Here is a 12,422-nt window from a genome sequence, read left to right as displayed (position 1 = left end):
AAAATAAGACCTTGTTATTCTTGAAAAAGGCAACTGAGAAAATAACTGTAACTATGGACCCATGTGCTTATTTGATTCTATTCATAAAGGATTTGTTAAGTGCCTGCTACGTTCTTGTACTGCCATAGGCATTGGGAATATAAAACAAACCCAAAATAGTTCCTGCCCTCAAGATGCTTACCTTCTAGGAGAATTCTATTGGAGTGCAAACTGCTATTTTCCTAAACAACAATACAGAAAGAGAACAGGGAGGCTTTCAAAAGTTATGCTACATAGAAGACCACATATTTACAGTCACAAAATTGACTAAAAGGTGTGGCAAAATCAAGACCCTAATTTATCTATTTTTTATTAATTATAAAAAAACATTTGACTCAGTAGAGCAAGAGGTCTCCTTAAAGACTTTTCTCTGGAAGCATATGTCAAAATAATGAGACTCCTTGAAAGATGGAACAACAGAAATACTTTGTTCAATAAACCTCTGATTATTAAGATCAAGTGAGATATAAAACAAAAAAGACAAACCATCACTTTCAAAGGGCAATCCAAAAAGAAGAGAGATTTCTTGGAGGTGGTATATTTGTCCTGATTCTCCTTTTTTGCAGGTGGCATTGTTCTGCCTGTATCAGGCCCTGGGGAATGGAGTGGCTTTCTAATATAGAGCCCTAATCAATTAAAATAGTTTTTCCTAACTATCCAAATAGGAAAAATGGATAAAGAATAGCCATTTTTTGATATGCAGTTCAATAGACAACCAATAAAGGTTATCTATCTCTACATCTAAATCTATATCTATCTAGATATAAATGGCTAGATCTATATTTATGTCTATTTATATCATCTATATCTATGTCTGAGTCTATAACTATGTTGATGTCAATATGAATATAGATCTCTATTAATATATACATATATTTACATAAGTAAAATATATATTTATACACATAATATGTATATAACACAGATATTGCAAATGCAAAATCAACTAGGCCCACAATAAAATAGGGGAGAAAATTGACTAGATTACCTTTGGGAATTAAGACATTTCTTTTAATGACCCCAAACTTTTACTCAAAACAAAAGCCCATCACTCTAAAACCAATATTCTCTTGGTAATGCATGAATGCAAATCAAGAAATACTACAATCCTTGAAAAACTGGAGTAGAGGATCCCGTAAGGAACATTGGAGAAACATGTGGTAGGTGTAAGCAAGGCTAAAGCACATTACAAATGGGGAAGTATGCAAAAGTAGTGTAAAGAATATGGACAATCCGTGGACTATGATGGTACCCTTGCAATGTTAAAAGAATGTAACAAAGGACCCCAGAATTTTAGGTGGATCACCAATGGTGGGTTTATGGGACACCATAGACAAGAGTCCTGCAGGTTAGGCAGATATGGTTGGGTCATGATAGGCATCACTGGAATGAGCACTGCGCCAATGAGATCATAGATTCATTGGAAGATTGGAAGGTACTTTATTCTCCTTGATGACAGGTGTTTTTCAAGTTCCATTACATTCTCTTTCAGCCTAGGAAAATCATTGAAAAGTTCTCCTTACCTCGTGGAAGCTCAGAGGTATTTTAAGGATATTGAAAAGATGCCAAATGACTATGAAAATGCACTGTGCTGAGAGTCCAAAGACAGTTCAAATCCTGCCCCACCAATGGATGAGCTTCACTACATTAAGTCACTTCAGGTCTCTAGGCTTCACTTTTCCCATCTGTAAACTAAAGAATTTGAAAGTGATGATCTTCCAGGTCCCTTCTAATGCTAATGAAGGATTCACCCTACCTGAATATGGAGTCCATTAAAATGACCTTTTCCATTGTCTCTTAATTGCTTCCATTCCCTGACCCAAGCTCAGGAGAAAAACCAAACCCTTCAAAGGGAGAGAATTGTGGTGAATTTTAAAAGCATTAGTCCCAGTTTACAAATGATCTTTGGTAATGGGACTATGCAAAATCTCCTCCAGCAAATAAGATGTTGCTGAGACCTTAGGGATGTTTCAAAGATGAAGAACATATTCCTCCATGAGTAAATACTAGATCCTCCCTCCAACTGTGGCTGTCCCTTATAGTGATGGTTAAGCCATAAACAAATGGAGCACCAAAGGAAGAAAAATATATTCCAGGCAAGGTGTGACTATAAACTAAGGAAGTTGTTTCAAATATACAAGACCTTATACAGCCAAATGAGTATTTCCCTTTTTAATGATCAACCTGGGAGACTACACACTTATTCCAATTCTTTTTTTTTCCATTGCCCAGCACTCTTTTAGAATTTCCTTTTTTGAATACCTTTAGTGGTGGAAAATTTTCATCCTTTGAGGCTGGATTTAGCTTTTGGAAATATTCAAAAAGTGATTCATCCAAGTGAATGAGGTGAGTGATCAGGCTAGCTGCATAGTGACATGTTTGTAATGAGGTGTGATTATAAGCTTAATGGTGTTCTTATGCGGCTCATAAACTGCTTCTGAAGATAGTTCCAAATGAAGAAGTCCAAAAATGTTTTGAACAGTGGAATCATCTCTGGACTTAAAAGATATCTTCCTGAAGGACCCATTTTGAAGGATGATACTCCTTTGTAGGTATGGGGCATGATATGTATGCGGAAAAATGAATTTTATTAACTTCTTAGTTGCATCCTATATTTCAAGTGTCATGCTCTGTACTGGAAGCTTTAAGCTTTGACAACATCTGGCACGGCTGCCTACCTCTTAGTTCAGTACCTTCTCCAAGCCACCCAGAAACGTCCATAGTTCTATCCAGATAGTCAGAATGTTAAATCTAGCCCCATGATGGCTAAATGAAATGGGCCCTTGTAGTATGTGGGAATTGACAAAGTTCTCACATTATTCGGTGACTACAGAAAGAATCGGTATGCCATGCCTGACTATAGGCAGTAGATTTGAGGGTAAGGGATGCTCTAAACCCAGTGCCTGAGAAAGGTCAGGGCTGTTCATATAGAACTTTATTATATCTATTTGTATATATGTGCAGTATCCCGCATAAAGTAAATTGTTAGTACTTTAATAATCATATTAAGGGTATGAGTATCTATCAAATGAGGAACAACCGAAGAGGTTATGGTATATGAATGTGATGGAATACTGTGGTGCTGTAAGAAGGGAGAAAATGTGATTTCAAAAAGACATGGAAAGACTTATATGAACTGATGCAGAATAAAGTGAGCATATCCAGAAAAGAATTAATACTATAATGTCAATATTATAAAAAGGAGCAATTTTGAAGGCTTAAAATCTGATTAAGAATGAAAAGAGTAGAACCAGTAGAACAATTTGTATAATAACAATGTCATAAAGACAAACAGTTTTGAAAGCTGTAAGAACTATGACCAACCAATGACTACTCATGGTTCCAGAGGACCAATGCTGAAACATGACATCTCAACAGAGAGATGATGGATTTAGGGTATGTAATGAAAAAATACATCTTGGTAAATAGTGATTAGTGGAATTTGTGCTGCTTAATTATGCATATTTTACCAGGAATTAGTTTTTCTTTCCTTTTTTCCAATGGGGTGGAGGGTGAAAGGGGAAATTATTTTTTAGTTAATTTAAAAAGATAGAGAGGTAGAAGGTGCTACAGATGTGGAATTTTATATACCCTTTCAGAAGAGATGACTGAACTACTAGATGTTTAATAATTTTACTTTGTTAAAAGAGTCTTCTCATAAAGTAGAGGTAATCTGTACATCTTTGTAATGTAAAAAAATGAAATTTAAAATGCTCAGTACAACACAGTATCATTTTTTAATTTCTTTTTTTAAATTATGATTTATTTATTTAATATTTTTAGTTTTCAGCATTGATTTCCACATAAGTTTGAATTACAAATTTTCTCCCCATTTCTGCCCTCCCCCCACACTCCAAGATGGCATATATTCTAATTGCCCCATCCCCAGTCAGCCCTCCCTTCTGTCACCCCACTCCCCCCATCCCATTTCCCCTTACTTTCTTACAGGGCAAGATAGATTGCTATGCCCCATTGCCTGTATATCTTATTTCCTAGTTGCATGCAAAAATGTATTTTTTTTGGAACATCTGCTTTTAAAACTTTGAGTTCCACATTCTCTCCCCTCTTCCCTCCCCACCCACCCTCCCTAAGAAGGCAAGCAATTCAACATAGGCCACATGTGTATCATTATGCAAAACCCTTCCACAATACTCATGTTGTGAAAGACTAACTATATTTTGCTCCTTCCTATCCTATCCCCCTTTAATCAATTTCCCCCCTTGATCCTGTCCCTTTTCCAAAGTGTTTGCTTTTGATTACCTCCTCCCCCTATCTCCCCTTCCTTCTATCATCCCTCCTTTTTTGTCTCCTTCCTCCTTCTTTCCTGTGGGGTAAGATACCCAATTGAGTGTGTATGTTATTCCCTCCTCAGGTCGAATCCAATGAGAGCAAGATTAATTCATTACCCCTCACCTGCCACCTCTTCCCTTCCTACAGAACTGCTTTGTCTTTCCACTTTTTCATGAGATAATTTACTCCATCCTATCTCTCCCTTTCTCCCTCTCTAAACATATTCCTCTCTCATCCATTAATTTGATTTTATTTTTTTAGATATCATCCACTCCTCCCTTCGTATTCAACTCACCCTGTATCCTCTGCGTGTGTATATATACACTCCCTTCAGCTACCCTAATACTGAGGTTTCATGAAGTACATGCATCATCTTTCCATGTAGGAATGTAAACAAAACAGTTCAACTTTAGTAATTCCCTTATGATTTCTCTTTCTTCTTTACCTTTTCATGCTTCTCTCAATTCTTGTGTTTGAAAGTCAAATTTTCTATTCAGCTCTGGTGTTTTCACTGAGAAAGCTTGAAAGCCCTCTATTTTATTGAAAATCCATATTTTGCCTTGGAGCATGATACTCAATTTTGCTGGATAGGTGATTCTTGGTTTTAATCCTAGCTCCATTAACCTCCAGAATATCATATTCCAAGCCCTTCAACCCCTGAATGTGGAAGCTGCTAGATCTTATGTTATCCTGATTGTGTTTCCACAATACTCAAATTGTTTCTTTCTGGCTGTTTGCAGTATTTTCTCCTTGATCTGGGAGCTCTGGAATTTGGCAACAATATTCCTAGGAGTTTTCTTTTTTGGGATCTTTTTGAGGAGGCGATCTGTGGATTCTTTCAATTTCTATTTTACCCTCTGGATCTAGAATATAAGGGAAGTTTTCCTTGATAATTTCTTGAGAGATGATATCTAGGCTCTTTTTTTTATCATGGCTTTCAGGTAGTCCAATAATTTTTAAGTTATCTCTCCTGGATCTATTTTCCAGGTCAGTGGTTTTTCCAATGAGATATTTCACATTGTCTTCCATTTTTTCATTCCTTTGGTTCTGTTTTATAATATCTTGATTTCTCTTAAAGTCACTAGCTTCCACTTGCTCCAATTTAATTTTTAAGGTAATATTTTCTTCAGTAGTCTTTTGGACCTCCTTTTCCATTTGGCTAATTCTGCCTTTCAAGGCATTCTCCTCATTGGCTTTTTGGAGCTCATTTGCCATTTGAGTTAGTCTATTTTTTTAATGTGCTATTTTCTTCAGTATTTTTTGGGGTCTCCTTTAGCAAGTCATTGACTTGTTTTTCCTGGTTTTCCCACATCACACTCATTTCTCTCCCCAATTTTTCCTCTACTTCTCTAACTTGCTTTTCCAAATCCTTTTTGAGCTCTTCCATGTCCTCAGACCAGTTCATGTTTTTCTTGGAGGCTTTTGACGTAGGCTCTTTGACTTTGTTGACTTCTTCTGTCTATATGTTTTGGTCTTCTTTGTCACCAAAGAAAGATTCCAAAGTCTGAGACTGAATCTGGGTGAGTTTTCACTGCCTGGCCATGTCCACAGCCAACTACTTGACCCTTGAGCTTTTCATCGGGGTATGACAGCTTGTAGAGAGTCCTTTGTCCCAAGCTTGAGGGGCTGTGCTTTTGTTTTCAGAGCTATTTCTACACAGCAAGCTCTGCCACAGCTTTGCTCCCCCTCCTCCAAGAGCCGCCAACCTGGACCGTGACTCAGATCCAAGCAGACTCTGCACTCCCACTCAGATCTGCCACTTAATTCCTCCCATTAGGTGGGCCTGGGGCCAGAAGCAACTGCAGTTGTAGCTGGGGAAGCAGCCTCAGAGCTCCACCACCTCTGCTGCCCCTGGGGTGGTGTCCTACTGCAAGCTCCTTTCACTCAGCCTCCACAGTTTTTCCCACTAACCTTCTCTGTTGTCTTTGGTCTTTGTCGGTTGAGAAGTCTGGTAACTGCCACATTTCACTGATTGAGGGCACTGTGGCCTGTTCCGCCTGGCTTCTGGTCTGTTTGGTCTGGGCGCAGCCCATGCTGGGCTCTGCTTGGCTGCACTCCCAGCTCACTACGATAGACCTTACCCAGTGACCATCCAGGCTGTCCTGGGCTGGAGCCCTGCTTCCCTCTGCTACTTCATGGGTTCTGCAGTTCTAGAATTTGTTCAGAGCCATTTTTATAGGTGTTTGGAGGGTCCTGGGGGAGAGCTTTAGGCAAGTTCCTGCTTTCCAGCCACCATCTTGGCTCTGCCCCCCAACACAGAATCATTTATTTTATGTCTCATGTCCAACTAGGAATAGCCTTTAATTGGTGGGCTCCAAAATATAGGAAGAGGACCCTATAAATTATTGTATAGACTAGGAGTTTGTTTTTACCTATGTGGTCTCCCTGTCTCACTCAGGCCTGAGCTATTCATAGGTCTGATCCCACTCTCATCAGCACAGTCTCTCTTCCCTAAGGAGTTCACTGTATTAATGCTGAACTTAAATCAAACATCCAATTGACTTAAACTACCGCAGCTCAGAATTCCAGGCTCAAGACATTCACCAGCATCATCATCTCTGGTAGCTGGGATTAGGAGCATGAACCACCACAGTTGGCTTGCAGGACCTTAATAAAGTCTTCTTACTATTGTTGTTTCAATGGGTGGAAATGAATGTGAAAATATGTTTAATATGAGTGTATAAGTAGAGCCTTTATCAGATTGCACACCATCTTGGGGAGGGGGGAGGAGAAGGTAGGGTAGAAAATCCAAGACTCAAAGTTTTATTGGAAGTGAATGTTGAAAACTAAAAATAAATAAATTAATTAAATATACATACATACATATATATATATATTTAAAAAGATAAAAGATGTATAATATGGATTACTAATAAATTACTTAATATTCCACCCCCCAAAAAGAAATGAATGGGGAGAGTATTCAAGAGAGAAGGAACAGTAAGAGTAAATAAGCAGAGGTAGAAAAGTTCAGGTCCCATATAGGGAATGACAAGTTACTCAGTTTGACTAAATTGTGCTAACTGCTTTGCTGAAAAACTAAAGCCCTGTGGTACCTGTGTAATCTGATGGTGTTAGTGTCACTCCCACATACAAGTTCTAACCATCTAGGACAAAGCCTACAGCACATAGGTCTCTCTCCTGCCCCCCCCCAAACCCCTCCCTCCACCCCTAACTAGGAAATAGACATTGTGGGTCTTTTGTCTCAGCATACATATTTCTATGGGAATAGCCCTATGCTTACTCAGTTTGGGAGTCTGTTCTTCTGTGGAGGCATTCCAACTCTACTCCAGAGTGGGATGGCCCTCTCCCTCTGTCCTCCACTTGCCTATGCCTGGTATCACACTACCCCACATCTGGTCTTCCATTGTAGTTACAGAGAGGAAGTCACCACTGTTCCCAGGAAACCCATGGGGCTGAGTGTCACTGAAACTCACATGAAAAGCTTTTTCCCTGGATGGGTTTGTAGACAAAATCTCTGGAGGAAGTCCATTTTCAAAGGAGGCATGGAATTCCAAGCCAAAACAGAACTTTACAAGGTCCTCAAAAGAGTTTACTTTTAAGAGTGGGCCTCATGTACCATAATTCTTCTTCAGGAAGTAGTGCCATATATGGTCAAATTTAGCCAAGACTGAAGATTCTTGGCATCTAAGGAATAAAACTATTATTATTTGGGGGGCCAGCCAACATGAAGTCAGTCCAATGTATATTTCACTTAATCTCTCAGTGAGTAGAAGTGAAAGGCATTCCTGTTAAGAGAGTGAATCCAAACATCACAATACCCATAAATCTATCATATTCTCAGGCAGTAACATATGTCAGTTCTCATTGGAAGGGGAGGGGACTTTCAAGGTTATTTCTATAGCATTTTGTTGTAATAAACGCATAACCTGCTTTAACAAACCCAATATATGAAAATCCAGATTTATAACTCAAACTAGGAAGTAAATTCTTGACCAAAACTCGCCATTAAATTATTTTTGTCCTTTATTTGTTTAAAGGGACCATAGATCTAGAGAAAAAAGAACCTCAGAGGTCATTTTCATCCAGCTGCCTCAATTTACAGATGAGAAAACCGAAGTCCAGGAAGGTCAATTGCCTTATCCAAGGTCACATAGATATTATATTTCAGAAGTAGTTTTTGAACCTTAGATCCAGAGCAAATGTTCTTTCCACTACGCTGAGATGATTTCGATCCTCCTGTGGTTTTCACAAGTATTATATGAAAATAGATCGCATATGTAATGTTTCTCTTACATATTCTGATGACACAAACAAATCTCCATTTTAAATAATGTTTAAAGTTTTGTAAGAGGTTTATGGCACAAGGAGTATTGAAAAGGGATAGGACAACTTGGGGTGGATAGGATGATGATAATGGAAGATGCTGAGAAGGCTGTGCTATTAAACTCTAATTTTATGTCTGTTTTGCTTTCAAAAGTCATCTTTGATCTGGGGAAGACAGCATAAAAATGTTTTGCAGCAAGTAGAAATCCTGTTTTCAGCCCATCTGACCATAGTATGGTCTGATATGATCCACAGCAATTCCAAAGGACTCATGAAAGATGCTGTCCACCTCCAGAGAGAAACTGATAAATTCTGGGTGCAGATCAAAGCATATTTTTTCTTTCTTTTTTTTTGCTATATTCTGAATAAAAAAGATCATTGTGTTGATCATAGTAGATAACTCTTGCATAGTTGATTATCTTCACAATGTTGCTGTTACTGTGTACATTATTAGAGAGAGAGAGAAAGGGAGGGAGAGAGAGAGAGAGAAAGAGAGAGAGAGAGAGAAGGAGAGAGAGAGAGAGAGAGAGAGAGAGAGAGAGAGAGAGAGAGAGAGAGAGAGAGAGGTATGCAGGTGCAGTAATACAGCTGGAGTTTTTTCCATCCTGTTACCTCCATAAAAGAAATTTATAAGTAAGATATTAAATTCGGTGGTGGACGTGACTCAGATACTGATGGTCTATTAATCTGAGCCACCTGCCTGGGTGATTTATGGGTCAAGTTCTCAGGCCTTGATTATTTTGTGAATTATAGGCCATAGAACTAGAAGACTTCCTTCACCCACAGAGTTTCAAGATTCTGAAATGTCCTAGTGGAAAGAGCATTGCTCTAGGAGTTAAAAGATCTAGTTCCAGTTCTGATTTAGAAACTTAAAGATTATGTGACTAGTAGCATTAAAAACAACAGAGATTTAGGTAGTCCTCGGAATTTTGCGTAGATTACTTCATTTGAGCTTCACAACCACCCTGTGAAATAAGTACTGTAAACATGTTGTTGCTTGCTCCTTTTCTAGTCTATTTCTTGACTTTGAACTTTATATTAAAATTGGGTTCTGTTTATCTGGGGGTGGGGAGGCACTGTCCCCAGCTTCAGGCTTTTCCCCTATTTTCAGAGCTAATTCTCAAGGTCTGTAAGTTTTTGCTGCTTCCAAGGCTAGGCGAGATATGGTGGCTACTTTCTGTGGCTACTGGTCTGTGCTCTGGTCTTTACCCAGGAAGGGCCCCTGGTCCCCTACAGTATCAAGTGCTGGAGATCCTCTTTGCCTTGGAACTGTAACCAAAGTCTGTGCTTCCTTCTGTTCCTCTGCAGCCTAGAACTGCAACCCAGAACCGTGTATGAACAATAGAGTTGCCAGCTATACCCAGTGCCTGCCAAGGGTCCCCTGTAATCTCTTTCTGATCAATTGTCTGACCACCTTACCATCCCTGGGATCAGAGCTCCCAAAGCTGCTGCTGCTGCTGCTACAACTCTTATTGCCACTGAGTTTGTGGGCTCCAGACAGACCTGTATGCCGGCATCACAGACTTTTCCTGTCAACTTCTTATGTTCTATAAGGCTGAAAAATGTCTCACTCTGGCTTTTTGTCTCACTCTGATGCTCCAAAATTTTATTTGAGGCATTATTTTAAAGTTGGAGGGAAATGTTGGGAGAGTTCAGCAGGGTGGTTACCCCTAATCTGCCATCTTGGCTCTGCCTGAGCCCCCTCATTTTAAAGATGAAGAAACTGAGTCACAGAAAGGTTATGACTTGCCCAGGGTCACAGAGGTTAAGTACCTAAGGCAGGCTCTGAGTTCATGTTTCTCTAACCAACTCTAAGCCCAGTATCCTATCCCACTCTGCCAAGGAGGTTACATAGAAACAGTCCCAGGAAAAATCACCCCTTTATGTTTAATGTTCAGCTAATTATTTACTCAAATTGAATAAAAAGATTGGGATATAAACTCCTCTTCTATAAGCTTATTTCAGGATACTCAAGACCACTGAAGAAGCAGACAGAGTGATGAGGTTGATCTAGGAATTTCATCATATTTCCACATGGTTTTGATTTCTTTGGATCTTTGATCTTTGTATTTTTCAGACCCTTCATTCCATATAGTCCAGAGTCCATGAATACTTGGTATAGCAAAATCTTTTTAAAACCATTATTCTTAAATTTGGATAAATCAATGGTTTGTCTGGACAATTGTGAATAACAGTTTTGTCTGTATTGATGTCCTGGTTTTGTCCAGTAGCTTTTCAGTCCCGTTTGGCTCTTTGCAGCCCCACTTGGAATTTGCTTTGCAAAGATACTGGAATGGTTCATCCACAACTTTCTCTTTGATAACTTTAGGTTTGATGTGTCTTGCTTGGAGAAGACCAAATTACTTGTAAGTATCAAACTTGTAGCCTTAGGTATATTTTCCTTAGTGTATTTTTTCAAATAATTTTAAACTTCTAATGATTTTTATTACTGTGAGACACAATAGTAATAGAGAACAGGAAGACCTGCCATGTTCAATCACCTTTGACACATATAAGCTGTGTGACCATCACAAGTCACTTAACCTTTTCATTGCTCTAGGCAGCAAAGAAGGCAAAAAATATATTGATAAAAATATCTTGATAAAGTGAATTTCCTCTTCTGGTAGTCCCCTGTACCAGTGTAATCACAAGTCCAGTAGCTATTTCTATTCTATTTTTTATTACTACAAAGAATCTATTTATGGGCTCTTAATTGTACGTGCAATTGTTAGGCAGGAGAGCTGGGAAACTAGGTGGTACAGTGTAGATAGAACACTGGGCTTGGAGTCAGGAAGACATCTTCATGAGTTCAAATCTAGCCTCAGACACTTAGCCATGTGGCCTTTTTGCCTCAGTTTCCTCATCTATAAAATGAGCTGGAGAAGGAAATAGCAAGCCACTCCAGTATCTTTGCCAAGAAAACTGCAATGGGACCATTACAAAGAGACAGACAAAACTGAAAGGACCAAAACATCAACAATAACAACAAAGGTCAGAGAGATAGCACAATGTATCATATATGACAATCCAAAGGCCTGGTTCAAGTTTCAGCTCTAGTATATCTTATTTTTATGACTTTGGGGAAATTACTGAACTTTTCAGAGCCTCAGTTACTTAATTGGTAAAATGGAAATCATAATCCCTTACAAAGGATAAAAGTTCAAATCTGGCCTCAGGCCAGGTACATCATTTAACTTCTACCTCAGTTTCCTCATCTGTAAAATGAGCTGGAGAAGGAAATGGCAAATCACTCCAGTATCTTTGCCAAAATAATTCCAAATGGGGTCCCCAAGAGTCAGACAAGACTGAAATATGATTGAACAACAACAAAAATGGGGGTAATAATAACTCTTGCCTCCCAGGGTTGTGAGGTTAAAATGTGGAATGTTGTCCTTTGATGCCAATATTAAATACTAGATCTGGAAAGGACTTTCGTCAAGTCATCAATGTACATTTACTAGGTGCCTACTATGTGCCAGGCACTGAAGTGCTATGGACACAAAGAAAGGCAAAACAAAACACTCTTCTTACCCCCCCTACAAACAAAACAAAAAAACCAGATCCTCCTCTCAAGGAGCTCAGAGAGAAAACATGTAAACAAGTAGTAAGAACAAGGTATAAATGGGATAGATCAGACACTTAAACTGCATTAGAGTGAAGGCTAACATTGGGAGCCCAAGAAAGGCTTCGCAGAAGGTGGGATTTTAACTGGAACGTGAAAGAAGTCAGGGGAACCAGGAGATGATAAGAGGAAGGTGACAATTCCAGGAATGCAGACAGCCAGTGAAAATGTCAAGATTCAAGAG

Source organism: Trichosurus vulpecula, chromosome 4 (assembly GCF_011100635.1).
Source record: "Trichosurus vulpecula isolate mTriVul1 chromosome 4, mTriVul1.pri, whole genome shotgun sequence".
NCBI lineage: Eukaryota > Metazoa > Chordata > Mammalia > Diprotodontia > Phalangeridae > Trichosurus > Trichosurus vulpecula.
This window is presented reverse-complemented; position numbering follows the sequence as displayed.